At 52.3% G+C, this 15,647-nt stretch overlaps 1 non-coding gene across 1 annotated transcript; it reads right to left on the bottom strand.

The window, feature by feature from the left end:
* Positions 1-2,171: 2,171 nt before the first annotated feature.
* On the bottom strand, positions 2,172-2,242 carry TRNAG-GCC (transfer RNA glycine (anticodon GCC)). Its single transcript has one exon. It is a non-coding gene; the product is annotated as a tRNA-Gly (tRNA).
* Positions 2,243-15,647: the final 13,405 nt, after the last annotated feature.

Here is a 15,647-nt window from a genome sequence, read left to right as displayed (position 1 = left end):
TGTATATATGTATGCTGGTTAGCATTCTAAATGTCTGGCCACGTCTGTGGTAGTAAATAATAATTAAAAGGGGGCCTCACAGCCCCCCTCCCATCTGCATCTCCCACCCATGGAGGGTAGGTGAGTCTCCAGGTGAGGCAGGTGACGCCTCACCAGGTGTAAAGTCTCCCTGGTGGAGGTGGCGGCCCGTGTTACCTGGTGTGGCCACACCCTGGTGGTGGTGGTGGTGGTGGTGTGGCCACACCCTGGTGGTGGTGGTGGTGGTGGTGTGGCCACACCCTGGTGGTGGTGGTGGTGGTGGTGGTGGTGGCGTGGCCACACCCTGGTGATGGTGGTGGTGGTGGTGTGGTCACGGTGTGTTGGGACACTGTATTGTGGCCGACGGTCTGTTTTTATATTCTCCCGCGGTCGCTAATGACGCCGTATTATCAACTTTCTTGTATGGTAATTCATGCTCGAGTGAGGAGTCGCACGCACACGCACGCACACACACACACTATACATATATATATGTGTGTGTGTGTGTGTGTGTGTGTGTGTGTGTGTGTGTGTGTGTGTGTGTGTGTGTGTGTGTGTGTGTGTGTGTGTGTGTGTGTGTGTGTGTTTGAATCACGAAAATTAACACGGGATGAACGTGATGAAAAATGTGACAATATCAGACCACGAAGGAAGAATTGAAACAGTAATTGACTACATACAATTACAGGATGGCCTTGACAAACTCCAGGAATGGACAAACAAATGGTTTCTAGAATTTAATCTTAGCAAATGTAAGTTAATAAAGAGGATAATGGGAATCCCACTACAAGAATTGCTGATTTAATTCTGAAGGCACACATCAGCAGGGTAACATCGGCAGTATATGGGACGCCGGCAAACATTAGAACCGTCTTTCAGAAACATAAATAAGGAATCTTTCAAGGCAATTGACACCGTCTATGATCATTGCTGGAATATGCAACATCGACATAGGTTTGCAACGAGGATTTGTTAAGGGAACTAAATCTCACAATCCCAGAGGTTAGAAGAAGCAGAGGAAATTTGATCACGACATACAAGATACCGGCCAGGAGGGGGTGACAAGGTGACGAGGACAGCCTATTTAAAGTGAGAGAAAGTAAGACGAGAGGACATAGGTAGAAGCTGGAAACTCAGATGATGTAAACCAGGTCTTCCAATGGTATACAGAAAACAACTTGATTGTTCAATGAAGACAAATTCCAGCTCCTAAGCTATAGTAAACCCGAAGTAAAAACAAAAGAGCCCCATATAAAACTGCAGAAAGAACAATGCAATAGAAAGAAAAATCAATGTAAAAACCCATCATCATGTTGGAAGACTTTACTCTCTAAGAACATAATAAAGTAGCTGTCACAACTGCAAGAAAAATGACAGACTGGATAACAAGAACCTTTCATACAAGAAAACGTTGAACCGATAATGGTGCATTTTGAGACGCTAGTGCAGTCAAGAGTGGAATATTGTTGCACACTAACAGCCCCATTCAAAGCTGGTTCTGACGCCCGCGGACACACACGTCATGAAACCACCTCAAGACTACCTCAAGGAGCCCCGTGTACGGGGTGGTCTAAAAGTGCAGTGTCCTGAAGGCAGAAGTTGTGGAAGCCACCTCCATCCACAGCTGGAAATCCAGACTCGACAAGGAATCAGAATATCACGATAGTTAAGTTATAGCCCAACAGGTTACGTCCAGCAGTGTTCAGCTGGAGCTATATACACTGCCACGTAGTCACCTTTAGGGAAGCTGTGTTAGGTAGACTCCTCCTCCTCCTCCCCTGGCACCACTCTCAGGTATTTATCCCCCCCCCTACCCCCCCCCCTCCACCAGTGTCCCTTGTTACTTGATCTTAGTTCTCATTTTGCCCTCTTATCCTTATCTTGTCTGTGTTATTCCTTCTACGTTTTTATTTTTATCATTCTTCTCCTGTCTCTCCTTTCTGGTTATGTCTATCCCTTTCCTTCTTCACTTGTCTAATTTCACTGTATCCTGATTACCCGTTTTTTTAAATTATTCTCCTATTCCTCCTTCTACCCTATTATCTCTCTCTCTTTTCATCTCTTTCTTGACTCTTACTCCAATTTTCACCTATTTTTTTTTTTTTTCATTTTGCTCCGAGGGGCGAGTTTATTGGGCAGCGCCACTCAAAATGTACATCGGCCGGGAATCGAACCCGGGCCTCCCGCGTGGCAGGCGAGAATTCTACTACTGAACCACCGATGCTATGGTATTTCCACCTATTCTAACCTCTTCTCAGTTTATCACTCTCTCTCTGTGTGCCTCCCTCCCTCCCTCTCCCCCACGCTGCCTCCCTCCTGGAGGTCAACCCTCCTCACCCCTGGAAGAGGCAGCTACCTGACCCTAGACGGTTAGGGTGGGCGCCGGTGGACTGTCGAGGTCAAGGGGAGAGCCACTTCTGGGGTCACTGAACGCGACCCTCAGAGGGAATCAGTTCCCCCCTAAAAACACCCCCCCACCCCCCCCCCATTATTTCCCCTCGTCTGTGATGGATGTAGAGGTTAATGAGAGCCTCTGAACCCTCTGAAACCCCTCTAGAACCTCTCAATGATAAGAGGGGAAAAGAGCCGCGCCTTTCAGTCCCCTCTGTTTACCTGCTGTACTTGTAGGTGACGGCAGAACTTGATGGATGGGGGTTTTAGGGGAGAAGGTTACTGGCGAGGTGACGTAAGGGGAAGCGAAGGTGGGGGTAATGAACGAGGGGGAGGGGGTGTGTGAGGATCATGAGGCTAGGGGACGAGTCAGTGAGGGGATAGGGGGGGGGGGATAGGGGGGTGGTTCCCACCAGGGTAAACATGCCACCTGACCCCGGGGCGGGACGGTTGGAAAGGTGAAGTTGTGATGAGGTGGAGAGAGAGGGTCAGGGCGAGTCAGGTGAAGGTGAGGTAGGTGACGCTTGATCCTCCTCCTTCAGCCAAGGACCACAACAGGGCTCTCCTTGTCACTCTACCCCTCCCCCCTTTCCTCCCCCCCTTCCCCCTCTATCACCTCTCGTCGCCCAAACTGGCATTTCTACGTATCAGAAATGCTTGTTTGTATTTCAGGATGCCAACTGATGCATATATATATATATATATATATATATATATATATATATATATATATATATATATATATATATATATATATATATATATATATATATAGGTGTATACTGGCAGCAGGTTTTCTTTCAAACATGTTTCATTGAATATGACCGCATATTCTGTATTTATTATTTTCTGGTTTAGGGCTTCTATCACTCTAACTATTTTCTAACTAACTAACTTCTATCACTATCTCTAACTAACTTCTATCACTGATGCTAAGAAAATAGTTAGAGTGATAGAAGCCCTAAACCAGAAAATAATAAATACAGAATATGCGGTCATATTCAATGAAACATATATATATATAATGTATATCAAAGAAAGTATTGTACTGTAACCATTGCATACGGATGTAGTTTCGGGTGTATGAGAAATTTACAATGTAAGATAAATTTACAATGACCGTGGCATTAAAAAAATATGAAGGAATTTTTTTTTCGACACAAGTGGGTACAGGAACAGACGATTTTTACATGAATTCTATTTGTTTTTCACATTACATTATATAATAGCGAAAAGTATGAGAATAGTTAGGTTATCTTGAGTTGATTTCGGGGCTTAGTGTCCCCGCGGCCCGGTCCTCGACCAGGCCTCCACCCCCATGACTAACTCCCAGGTACCTATTTACTGCTAGGTAACAGGGGCAACAGGGTGAAAGAAACATTTAGCCCATTTGTCTCCGCCTCCACCGGGGATCGAACCCGGAACCTCAGGACTACGAATCCGAAGTGCTGTCCACCCAGCTGTCAGGCGCCCAGCAGAATAGTCAGCAGAACTATTCACACACTTTGCGTCATTATATAATGGAATGTGAAAAAAATAGCGGAATTCAGAGATAACACCATCAATGGTGTCCAGGAAATGTGTTTAAGTATGGGGAGCCGGTCGGCCGAGCGGGCAGCACACTGGACTTGTGATCCTGTGGTCCTGGGTTCGATCCCAGGCGCCGGCGAGAAACAATGGGTAAAAGTTTCTTTCACCCTATGCCCCTGTTACCTAGCAGTAAAAATAGGAACCTGGGTGTTAGTCAGCTGTCACGGGCTGCTTCCTGGGGGTGAGGAACAAAAAACAACAACTTCTTGGAAACAAAAAGTTCCAAGAAGCACGGGCTATGGTGAGCCCGTAGTGGACTTACCTGGCATAGAAGATGGAGAAGCGACGACGTTTCGCTCCGTCCTGGATCATTATCACGTCCTGTGAAAGAGAGGAATTGATTGATTGATGAAGACTTAAGCCACCCACGAGGTGGCATGGGCATGAGTACCCCGTAAAAAAAAAGAGTTGTTGCTTTTTAGATTCAGCTACTCTGAACAAAACGTTCCAGGTAGCACGGGCTATGGTGAACCCGTAGTGGACTTACCCGGCACAGGAGCGGGGCAAGTAGCACGGGCTATGGTGAGCCCGTAGTGGACTTACCCGGCACAGGAGCGGGGCAAGTAGCACGGGCTATGGTGAGCCCGTAGTGGACTTACCCGGCACAGGAGCGGGGCAAGTAGCACGGGCTATGGTGAACCCGTAGTGGACTTACCCGGCACAGGAGCGGGGCAAGTAGCACGGGCTATGGTGAACCCGTAGTGGACTTACCCGGCACAGGAGCGGGGCTGTGTGCTGTCTCAAAAGAGTTTGACTGATGGATGAAGACTTAAGCCACCCAAGATTTGGTATGGGCATGAATAGCCCGTAAAAAAAAAAAGGAAGGTACAGGTATATAAAAGAAGAGAGTAAGATGAAAGAGACGGGCTCACCATAGCCCGTGCTACATGGACACTTCGTTCTGAGTAGCTAAATCTGAAACAACAACAACAACATGAGAGAGGTGTGAGGAGCAGGTAAGAGAAGGTAAGAATATAGTAAGGAGAGGATGAATGTAAGAATAGGATGAATGAGAAAATACAGGCTTCCTGTCCCTAACAAAACGAATGAAATCATATTTGTTTCAAGATTATTAAAATGGGTGTTGAGATTGAGCACCGGGCTGTGGGGCCCGCGGTGCAGATAGTAGCGAGCCCCACAGCCTACACCGCGGGCCCCAGGCTCACTATGGGCCCACGGGCCTTCACTACTAGTGGCTGTTGGCTTCTTATATTGTAGATATTGTCCCAGAGTTGAGTACTGGGCAGCGCCACTCATCCTGTGAGTGAACATACTGGTTTAGTGAGAGTATTGGGCATCGTCACTCATCCTGTGAGTGAACATACCGGTTTAGTGAGAGTATTGGGCAGCGTCACTCATCCTGTGAGTCAACACACCGCCATAGCAGCATGTACATCACTCCCCCAATAGGAAGAAAACCCGCTGGGTTGTTCATGCTGTCACTTGTACCCAGACACAGCTGGAACTTGCTTAACTGTCTCAAGAGATCAGACCGTCAAACAAAAAGATTAACATTTACCAATCTTTTACCAATCTTCAAACTTACGTTTCCTTGCGAGTACCAATAGTTAGGATATTTGTACACTCTCTGTAGTTTGCCACTTGTGTTCTCCTAAGTCAGTGTAGAGTGCTGAATACTATATCCGAATTTCTAATATATCTTAGGAAGCCACAGTCTCTCAAGGAGTGGGCAAGACATCTCTCGACAAGTTCTGCACCTCCACTACTCAACTGTTGTCTCCGTCTCGAAGCTCCATGCGTACTTTTTATTCATGATGAATTGGTGCAATTTTAGCTTCTCTCGGCCACCGCGTTCAATCCCCGACCGTCCAAGTGGTTGGGCACCATTCCTTTCCCCCCGTCCCATCCCAAATCTTGACCCTCCTTTCAAGTGCTATATGCTATATCATATCTAATGGCTCGGCACTTTCCCCTGATAATTCCCTCTCTCTCTCTCTCGGCCACCTCTTATTCGTCACAACGATGGTTCTGCAGGCTTCAAACTGCCTTGAACCAGCGTACAGCTTCACTGCCTTGTTCTTCTATCATTCTGTCTTGTGGTACCTTGTCACAACTCTTGATAGAGGGTCGTTGACTCTTTTTAACTAGCACAAGAGTCTTGGGTATGAGGTCTTCATTGTGGTCTGCGGCACTCTCAACAGCCAGCACATATGTGCGTGTATTTCCGTGACTGTCAACATGAGAGAGACTCCACAACAACGTAGCCAAACTTTCCCTGCTTTTCCCAGTTCTCTTGATTTCAGCGACTGGCTCTTGTGTTTTTGCCCGAAACGCTTGTGCGTACTAGTACTACTACTAAGGCTCTAGGCTAGTACTATATACTACCTCTATCTAGAAATCCAACATTCTCTTTGTAACTCATTTGTATGAATGTACTTTTACCTGAAATTATTATTATTATTATTATTATTTTCTACCTGCATTATTTGTTTAGTCGGTGCAGATCAGTGTTTTTCATGTGCTTCTTTCAGTGATGTTTGAATGCCGCAGCTGATAGTTCGCCTCACCGATCTTAGACTAGTTCCAAGTTTTCACCAGGACTGGACGAGACCAGTCTTGAGGTCCACGCAGGCTCCTAACCATACTAACAAGGGAACTATCAGAAGAAGGCGCCAAACCATTACGGCTATAAAGCCTTTAGAAGGAATGAAGATAGGAATTTGGGATGGGACGGGACGGGGGAAATAATGGTTGGCCAATCACTTGGACGGTCGGGGATTGAACGCCGACCTGCATGAAGCGAGACCGTCGCTCTACCGTCCAGCGCAAGTGTTTGGGCGACCATACTTGCAAACAAAAACAACAAATTCAAGAGCAAGAGGGAGGAGGGTGTTTGCTTTCAACCTGGGATATTTCATTCATAAACATGGGGGGGGGGTGGTTTGGCAGCTGGATTAACGAGCTTGGGCCATTGTGTATGAGAACGGGCTGGGGCAGCCTGTCCTCATAAACAATGTGCAAATGCTCGTTAATCTATCACCAGACCTCCTGTTAAATGAATGAAAAACTCGTTACACATTACTCGTATAAGATGGCGTCAGCGGGTTTTCTTCCTATTGGGGAGTGTTGTACATGCTGCTATGGCGGTGTGTCCACTCACAGGATGAGTGACGCTGCCCAATACTGCCACTATGGCGGTGTGTCCACTCACAGGATGAGTGGCGCTGCCCAATACTGTCACTATGGCGGTGTGTCCACTCACAGGATGAGTGGCGCTGCCCAATACTGTCACTATGGCGGTGTGTCCACTCACAGGATGAGTGGCGCTGCCCAATACTGTCACTATGGCGGTGTGTCCACTCACAGGATGAGTGGCGCTGCCCAATAAACTCGACCCTCGGGGCAAAATTTAAAAATGACGTTCAACCTTTTCACGAAACGTTGTTCGACTTGTACCTTGCCGAATATAAATGATTCATCCACGTGTTTCAGTACTACCACCTTGTGTACCTTCCGGGGATCAACGGCCAAGCGGCCCGGTCTCCGACCAGGCCTCCCGGTCTCCGACCAGGCCTCCCGGTCTCCGACCAGGCCTCCCGGTTGAGTCGTCTGGTCAACCAGGCTGTTGGACGCGGCTGGTCGCAGCCTGCCGTATGAATCCTGGTTGATCAGGTATTCTTTGGAGGTGTTTGTCGAGTTCTCTCTCTCTCTTGAAGACTGTGAGAGGCCGGCCTCCTTACTTGTAGAGTACCCGAACCTCTCACTCAGTCACCTGGGGAGAGGTTGACCACCTCAGGCTGATCTGAGGTGACCTGAGATGGCCTGAGGTGACTTGAGATGGCCTGAGGTGGCCTGAGGTGGCCTGAGGTGGCCTGAGGTGACCCGAGGTGACCCGAGGTGGCCTGAGGTGACCTGAGGTGACCTGAGGTGGCAGACACACACGGGGTTGATAACCTGTAGAAGGTGTAGAAGTGACGCAGCGAGAGGAGAAATGATAGAGCGAGGGCCGCCTGGTGCCAAGTTTTCATATTAATGAGAAGGGTGAACACGGGAGGCGAGGCACTCCGGCGGAAGGACCCGGCACAGTGCCTGCATAATGCCAGGTCACAGCCAGCCGCCGGTGTTCCAGGGCGCTCACGCTACTGAAAAAAAAGATATGGCTGACATTCCGCCTGTTTTATCACGCTTAAGTTGGTTAGAAATAGCACAGAGTGGGCCACATTTATTGTTGAGGAGTAAAGCGTGCGTGCTCGCCTGCAGGATCGAGCATTGATTCTGCAGGATTTGTGCCTGCAGGATCGAGCATTGACTCTTGGATCCCGCCTTTCTAGCCACCGGTTGCTTATAGCATCCATCCCCCCCCCCCACCACACCCCTCTTCATCTGCCCCACTCCCCCTCCCTCTCTATTTCTCGTCCCCTCGTAACCCCTTTCCGTCTCTGTGGCTATTCACCTTTCATCCTCCTCTCACTACTCTATCCACCTTCCTTTCCTCACTATCCCCTTCCCCTTCCCTTCCTTCATACCCCCTCTCCCCTGCTTTCCCCCCCTCCTTTCTTTCCCCCTCTTTCTTCCATCCTTGACTTTCATCCGTATTCTCTTTAATTTTGTCTTCTATTCTCCTTTCAGCATATGTTCTTCTCCACCTTTACCGTGTTCTCTAACCTTCCTGGATTTTTGTCTCCCCATTCCTTCCCATGTTCTTCTCTACCCTTCCCATGTTCTTCTCTACCCTTCTCTCTAAGGGGGCCTCGTAGCCTGGTGGATAGCGCGCAGGACTCGTAATTCTGTGGCGCGGGTTCGATTCCCGCACGAGGCAGAAACATATGGGCAAAGTTTCTTTCACCCTGAATCAGCCCCTGTTACCTAGCAGTAAATAGGTACCTGGGAGTTAGTCAGCTGTCACGGACTGCTTCCTGGGGGGTGGAGGCCTGGTCGAGGACCGGGCCGCGGGGACACTAAAAAGCCCCGAAATCATCTCAAGATAACCTCAAGATAACCCTTCCCATGTTCTTCTCTACCCTTCCCATGTTCTTCTCTACCCTTCCCATGTTCTTCTCTACCCTTCCCATGTTCTTCTCTATTTATCCCATGTTCTTCTCTACCCTTCCCATGTTCTTCTCTATTTATCCCATGTTCTTCTCTACCCTTCCCATGTTCTTCTCTACCCTTCCCATGTTCTTCTCTACCCTTCCCATGTTCTTCTCTACCCTTCCCATGTTCTTCTCTACCCTTCCCATGTTCTTCTCTACCCTTCCCATGTTCTTCTCTACCCTTCCCATCTTCTTCTCTACCCTTCCCATCTTCTTCTCTACCCTTCCCATGTTCTTCTTCTCCCTTTCAGCCAATCTTCCCTCATATTCCTATGAAGGGGAATATGCTGTTCTTTACACACATTATCCCTATTCGTTTCTCCCGTCCCCTTTTCTGTTCTTCTGCCCTCCCCTTCCCATCCCCCCCCCCCATTCCCTCTCATATTCCCCAGTTCACGCACACTACAAAATAGTTTTTAATGTTTGTGTTATGAAATGTGTTGGGGAAAAAAAGCCTCATTGTGTTTTTGCTCTGTTCAAACCATTATTAAAAAAAGGGGGAAAGACCTGATTTTTCCCTCTGCCAAAATGAGGACCTTTTTTTGTTTTTTTTGTTCTGTTTAGCGTCGGTGAACTTTGTGTTATGGAACCTGTATCAGTTTGTTTTGTTTGATATTTCTGGTTTGATATATATATATATATATATATATATATATATATATATATATATATATATATATATATATATATATATAAATATATATATATATATATATATATATATATAAATGTTACTTTCACCCTGATGGCAAAAATGTTACTTTCACCCTGATGCCCCTGTTACCTAGCAGTAAATAGGTACCTGAGAGTTAGATGTTACGGGCTGCTTCCTGGGGGTGGAGGCCTGGTCGAGGACCGGGCCGCGGGGACACTAAGCCCCGAAGTCATCTCAAAATAACCTTAAGATAGACTGCTTAAAAAACTATGAGATATTGATTGCGAGGAAAGGCTGTGTGAATTGCACCTCACCTTGCTGAAGGACAGAAGAGTTAGGGAAGACATGATCACCACGTACAAAATTCTCAGGGGAATTGAAAGGATACATAAAGACGGAGTATTTGATACGGGCTTTACACTGTTCCTGTGCCAGGTAAGTCCACTAAGGGCTCACCATAGTCCGTGCTACTTGGAACTTTTTGTTCCGAGTAGCTGAATCTTAAGCAACACATGATACGGGAGATACTGAGCAACACATGATACGGGAGATACTGAGCAGCACATGACACGGGAGATACTGAGCAACACATGATACGGGAGATACTGAGCAACACATGATACGGGAGATACTGAGCAACACATGATACGGGAGATACTGAGCAACACATGATACGGGAGATACTGAGCAGCACATGACACGGGAGATACTGAGCAACACATGATACGGGAGATACTGAGCAACACATGATACGGGAGATACTGAGCAACACATGATACTGACACACACGAGCTACGACACAGTTGGAAACTGAGTGCCCGAATGAACGTCAGAGACATTAGAAAGAACTTGTTCAGTGTCAGAGTAGTTAGTAAATGGAATACATTAGGCAGTAATGTGGTGGAGGCTGACTCCATACACAGTTTCAAACGTAGATATACTAGAGCCCAGTAGGCTCAGGAACCTGTACACCAGTTGATTGACGGTTGAGAAGCGGGACCGAGGAGTCAAAGCTCACCCCCCCCCCCCGCAAGCACAACTAGGTGAGTACACACTTAGTGTATACACACGCACTCGCGCGAGCGCGCCAGTAACAGCGCGGAGAGCGCCATAAAAAAAGCCACAATCAAACGCCGTCAATACACTGCCGTGGGCGTCAAAATTGCCAGCATTTATGACTAGCAAAATTATTTGTTCACCCAACAGACAAACTCTCAAAACAACTACAAAAATAAAGGTAAAACTACTTAACATAAGAGTGACTGACAAGGAGAAAACCGCGTTCAATACTTGCTTAAAGACATCTAAAAGTCTGAGTGAAAACACTGCCTGAGACGCACTTAAAATACATCGATACAGTTCCCTAAATTTGTTGAAAAAAATCATGTATAAGAGGTCCCCCGTACCCCAGCCGCCAGCAAGAGGTCCCCCCGTACCCCAGCCGCCAGCAAGAGGTCCCCCGTACCCCAGCCGCCAGCAAGAGGTCCCCCGTACCCCAGCCACCACCAAGAGGTCCCCCGTACCCCAGCCCCCACCAAGAGGTCCCCCGTACCCCAGCCACCACCAAGAGGTCCCCCGTACCCCAGCCACCACCAAGAGGTCCCCCGTACCCCAGCCGCCAGCAAGAGGTCCCCCCGTACCCCAGGCGCCACCAAGAGGTCCCCCGTACCCCAGCCACCACCAAGAGGTCCCCCGTACCCCAGCCACCACCAAGAGGTCCCCCGTACCCCAGCCACCACCAAGAGGTCCCCCGTACCCCAGCCCCCACCAAGAGGTCCCCCGTACCCCAGCCCCCACCAAGAGGTCCCCCGTACCCCAGCCACCACCAAGAGGTCCCCCCGTACCCCAGGCGCCACCAAGAGGTCCCCCGTACCCCAGCCACCACCAAGAGGTCCCCCGAACCCCAGCCCCCACCAAGAGGTCCCCCGTACCCCAGCAACCACCAAGAGGTCCCCCGTACCCCAGCCACCACCAAGAGGTCCCCCCGTACCCCAGGCGCCACCAAGAGGTCCCCCGTACCCCAGCCACCACCAAGAGGTTCCCCGTACCCCAGCCCCCACCAAGAGGTCCCCCGTACCCCAGCAACCACCAAGAGGTCCCCCGTACCCCAGCCACCACCAAGAGGTCCCCCGTACCCCAGCCACCACCAAGAGGTCCCCCGTACCCCAGCAACCACCAAGAGGTCCCCCGTACCCCAGCCCCCACCAAGAGGTCCCCCGTACCCCAGCAACCACCAAGAGGTCCCCCGTACCCCAGCAACCACCAAGAGGTCCCCCGTACCCCAGCCCCCACCAAGAGGTACCCCAGCCACCACCAAGAGGTCCCCCGTACCCCAGCAACCACCAAGAGGTCCCCCGTACCCCAGCCGCCAGCAAGAGGTCCCCCGTACCCCAGCCCCCACCAAGAGGTCCCCCGTACCCCAGCAACCACCAAGAGGTCCCCCGTACCCCAGCAACCACCAAGAGGTCCCCCGTACCCCAGCAACCACCAAGAGGTCCCCCGTACCCCAGCCCCCACCAAGAGGTCCCCCGTACCCCAGCAACCACCAAGAGGTCCCCCGTACCCCAGCAACCACCAAGAGGTCCCCCGTACCCCAGCCCCCACCAAGAGGTCCCCCGTACCCCAGCCCCCACCAAGAGGTCCCCCGTACCCCAGCCCCCACCAAGAGGTCCCCCGTACCCCAGCCACCACCAAGAGGTCCCCCGTACCCCAGCCACCACCAAGAGGTCCCCCGTACCCCAGCCGCCACCAAGAGGTCCCCCGTACCCCAGCCCCCACCAAGAGGTCCCCCGTACCCCAGCCCCCACCAAGAGGTCCCCCGTACCCCAGCCACCACCAAGAGGTCCCCCGTACCCCAGCCACCACCAAGAGGTCCCCCGTACCCCAGCCACCACCAAGAGCTCCCCCGTACCCCAGCCCCCACCAAGAGGTCCCCCGTACCCCAGCCACCACCAAGAGGTCCCCCGTACCCCAGCCCCCACCAAGAGGTCCCCCGTACCCCAGCCCCCACCAAGAGGTCCCCCGTACCCCAGCCCCCACCAAGAGGTCCCCCGTACCCCAGCCACCACCAAGAGGTCCCCCGTACCCCAGCCACCACCAAGAGGTCCCCCGTACCCCAGCCGCCACCAAGAGGTCCCCCGTACCCCAGCCCCCACCAAGAGGTCCCCCGTACCCCAGCCCCCACCAAGAGGTCCCCCGTACCCCAGCCACCACCAAGAGGTCCCCCGTACCCCAGCCACCACCAAGAGGTCCCCCGTACCCCAGCCACCACCAAGAGCTCCCCCGTACCCCAGCCCCCACCAAGAGGTCCCCCGTACCCCAGCCACCACCAAGAGGTCCCCCGTACCCCAGCCCCCACCAAGAGGTCCCCCGTACCCCAGCCCCCACCAAGAGGTCCCCCGTACCCCAGCCCCCACCAAGAGGTCCCCCGTACCCCAGCCGCCACCAAGAGGTCCCCCCCCCCCCCCACCAAACCCCCTCAGGAAGTAATGACAAAGCTAATGACTGGGAAACGACACCTCCAATCGTATTACCTGGCCAATCCGTTCGGGAGAATAGGGATTAGCCGGAGACGGGCCGCCGGCCGCAAGGTGAGTGTCTCACCTGGCCGCTGGCGCCCGCTAGGTAAACATGACCGATCCTTTGAGAGAATTTTCACTACGCTTCCTCCCGAGTCTTCCTCTTAAGTCAAAATTCTGCTCCCATCGTCCTTATTTCAACTGTTAGAGTTGAGTTGATCTATGAAATTAGACTTTTGTATTATGTTCGTAACTTTGTGTGTGTTAAAAGATGTTTAACGACTCTCAACTAGCCTTCGGGTGCTCTGGAAAGCACAAAAATTAGACTTGGGAGTCGAGCCATTCACAAGTCTTACCCCTCTCCCACACTCCCCCCTTCAGACACTTCCAGGTGACCGGGAAATCATGAAGTACAATCAACCACAAGAAAGGAGAGGAAGAAGCAAAGGGGAGAAGAGGGGTTGATGGGGGGAGGCTTATATACCTATTCTTGACTTGTGGCTGCTGTGGCTGTGGTGGCTGTGGTGGCTGCTGTGGCTGTGGTGGCTGCTGTGGCTGTGGTGGCTGTGGTGGCTGCTGTGGCTATGGTGGCTGTGGTGGCTGTGGTGGCTGCTGTGGCTGTGGTGGCTGTGGTGGCTGCTGTGGCTGTGGTGGCTGCTGTGGCTGTGGTGGCTGCTGTGGCTGTGGTGGCTGTGGTGGCTGCTGTGGCTGTGGTGGCTGCTGTGGCTGTGGTGGCTGATGTGGTGGATGCTGTGGCTGTGGTGGCTGTGGTGGCTGCTGTGGCTGTGGTGGCTGCTGTGGCTGTGGTGGCTGCTGTGGTTGTGGTGGATGCTGTGGCTGTGGTGGCTGTGGTGGCTGCTGTGGCTGTGGTGGCTGCTGTGGCTGTGGTGGCTGTGGTGGCTGTGGTGGCTGCTGTGGCTGTGGTGGCTGCTGTGGCTGTGGTGGCTGTGGTGGCTGCTGTGGCTGTGGTGGCTGCTGTGGCTGTGGTGGCTGCTGTGGCTGCTGTGGCTGTGGTGGATGCTGTGGCTATGGTGGCTGCTGTGGCTATGGTGGCTGCTGTGGCTATGGTGGCTGCTGTGGCTGTGGTGGCTGCTGTGGCTGTGGTGGCTGCTGTGGCTGTGGTGGCTGCTGTGGCTGTGGTGGCTGCTGTGGCTATGGTGGCTGCTGTGGCTGTGGTGGCTGTGGTGGCTGCTGTGGCTGTGGTGGCTGCTGTGGCTGTGGTGGCTGTGGTGGCTGCTGTGGCTGTGGTGGCTGCTGTGGCTGTGGTGGCTGATGTGGTGGATGCTGTGGCTGTGGTGGCTGTGGTGGCTGCTGTGGCTGTGGTGGCTGCTGTGGCTGTGGTGGCTGCTGTGGCTGCTGTGGCTGTGGTGGATGCTGTGGCTATGGTGGCTGCTGTGGCTATGGTGGCTGCTGTGGCTATGGTGGCTGCTGTGGCTGTGGTGGCTGCTGTGGCTGTGGTGGCTGCTGTGGCTGTGGTGGCTGCTGTGGCTGTGGTGGCTGCTGTGGCTATGGTGGCTGCTGTGGCTGTGGTGGCTGTGGTGGCTGCTGTGGCTGTGGTGGCTGCTGTGGCTGTGGTGGCTGTGGTGGCTGCTGTGGCTGTGGTGGCTGCTGTGGCTGTGGTGGCTGATGTGGTGGATGCTGTGGCTGTGGTGGCTGTGGTGGCTGCTGTGGCTGTGGTGGCTGCTGTGGCTGTGGTGGCTGCTGTGGTTGTGGTGGATGCTGTGGCTGTGGTGGCTGTGGTGGCTGCTGTGGCTGTGGTGGCTGCTGTGGCTGTGGTGGCTGCTGTGGCTGTGGTGGCTGCTGTGGCTGTGGTGGCTGTGGTGGCTGCTGTGGCTGTGGTGGCTGCTGTGGCTGTGGTGGCTGCTGTGGCTGCTGTGGCTGTGGTGGATGCTGTGGCTGTGGTGGCTGTGGTGGCTGCTGTGGCTGTGGTGGCTGCTGTGGCTGTGGTGGCTGCTGTGGCTGTGGTGGCTGCTGTGGCTGTGGTGGCTGCTGTGGCTGTGGTGGCTGCTGTGGCTGTGGTGGATGCTGTGGCTGTGGTGGCTGTGGTGGCTGCTGTGGCTGTGGTGGCTGCTGTGGCTGTGGTGGCTGCTGTGGCTGTGGTGGCTGCTGTGGCTGTGGTGGCTGCTGTGGCTGTGGTGGCTGCTGTGGCTGTGGTGGCTGTGGTGGCTGCTGTGGCTGTGGTGGCTGCTGTGGCTGTGGTGGCTGCTGTGGCTGTGGTGGCTGCTGTGGCTATGGTGGCTGCTGTGGCTGTGGTGGCTGCTGTGGCTGTGGTCATTCTTCCTTTGTTTATTCCCACTTGTTGAGTTTCGTTGGCCGCATGTTATTCACCTAGTTGCACTCACCTAGTTGTGCTTGCGGGGGTTGAGTTTTGTCTCGTTGGTCCCGCCTCTCAACTGTCAATCAACTGGTGTACAGGTTCCT

The sequence above is a fragment of the Procambarus clarkii genome, chromosome 21 (assembly GCF_040958095.1).
Source record: "Procambarus clarkii isolate CNS0578487 chromosome 21, FALCON_Pclarkii_2.0, whole genome shotgun sequence".
Classification (NCBI taxonomy): domain Eukaryota; kingdom Metazoa; phylum Arthropoda; class Malacostraca; order Decapoda; family Cambaridae; genus Procambarus; species Procambarus clarkii.
This window is presented reverse-complemented; position numbering and strand designations above follow the sequence as displayed.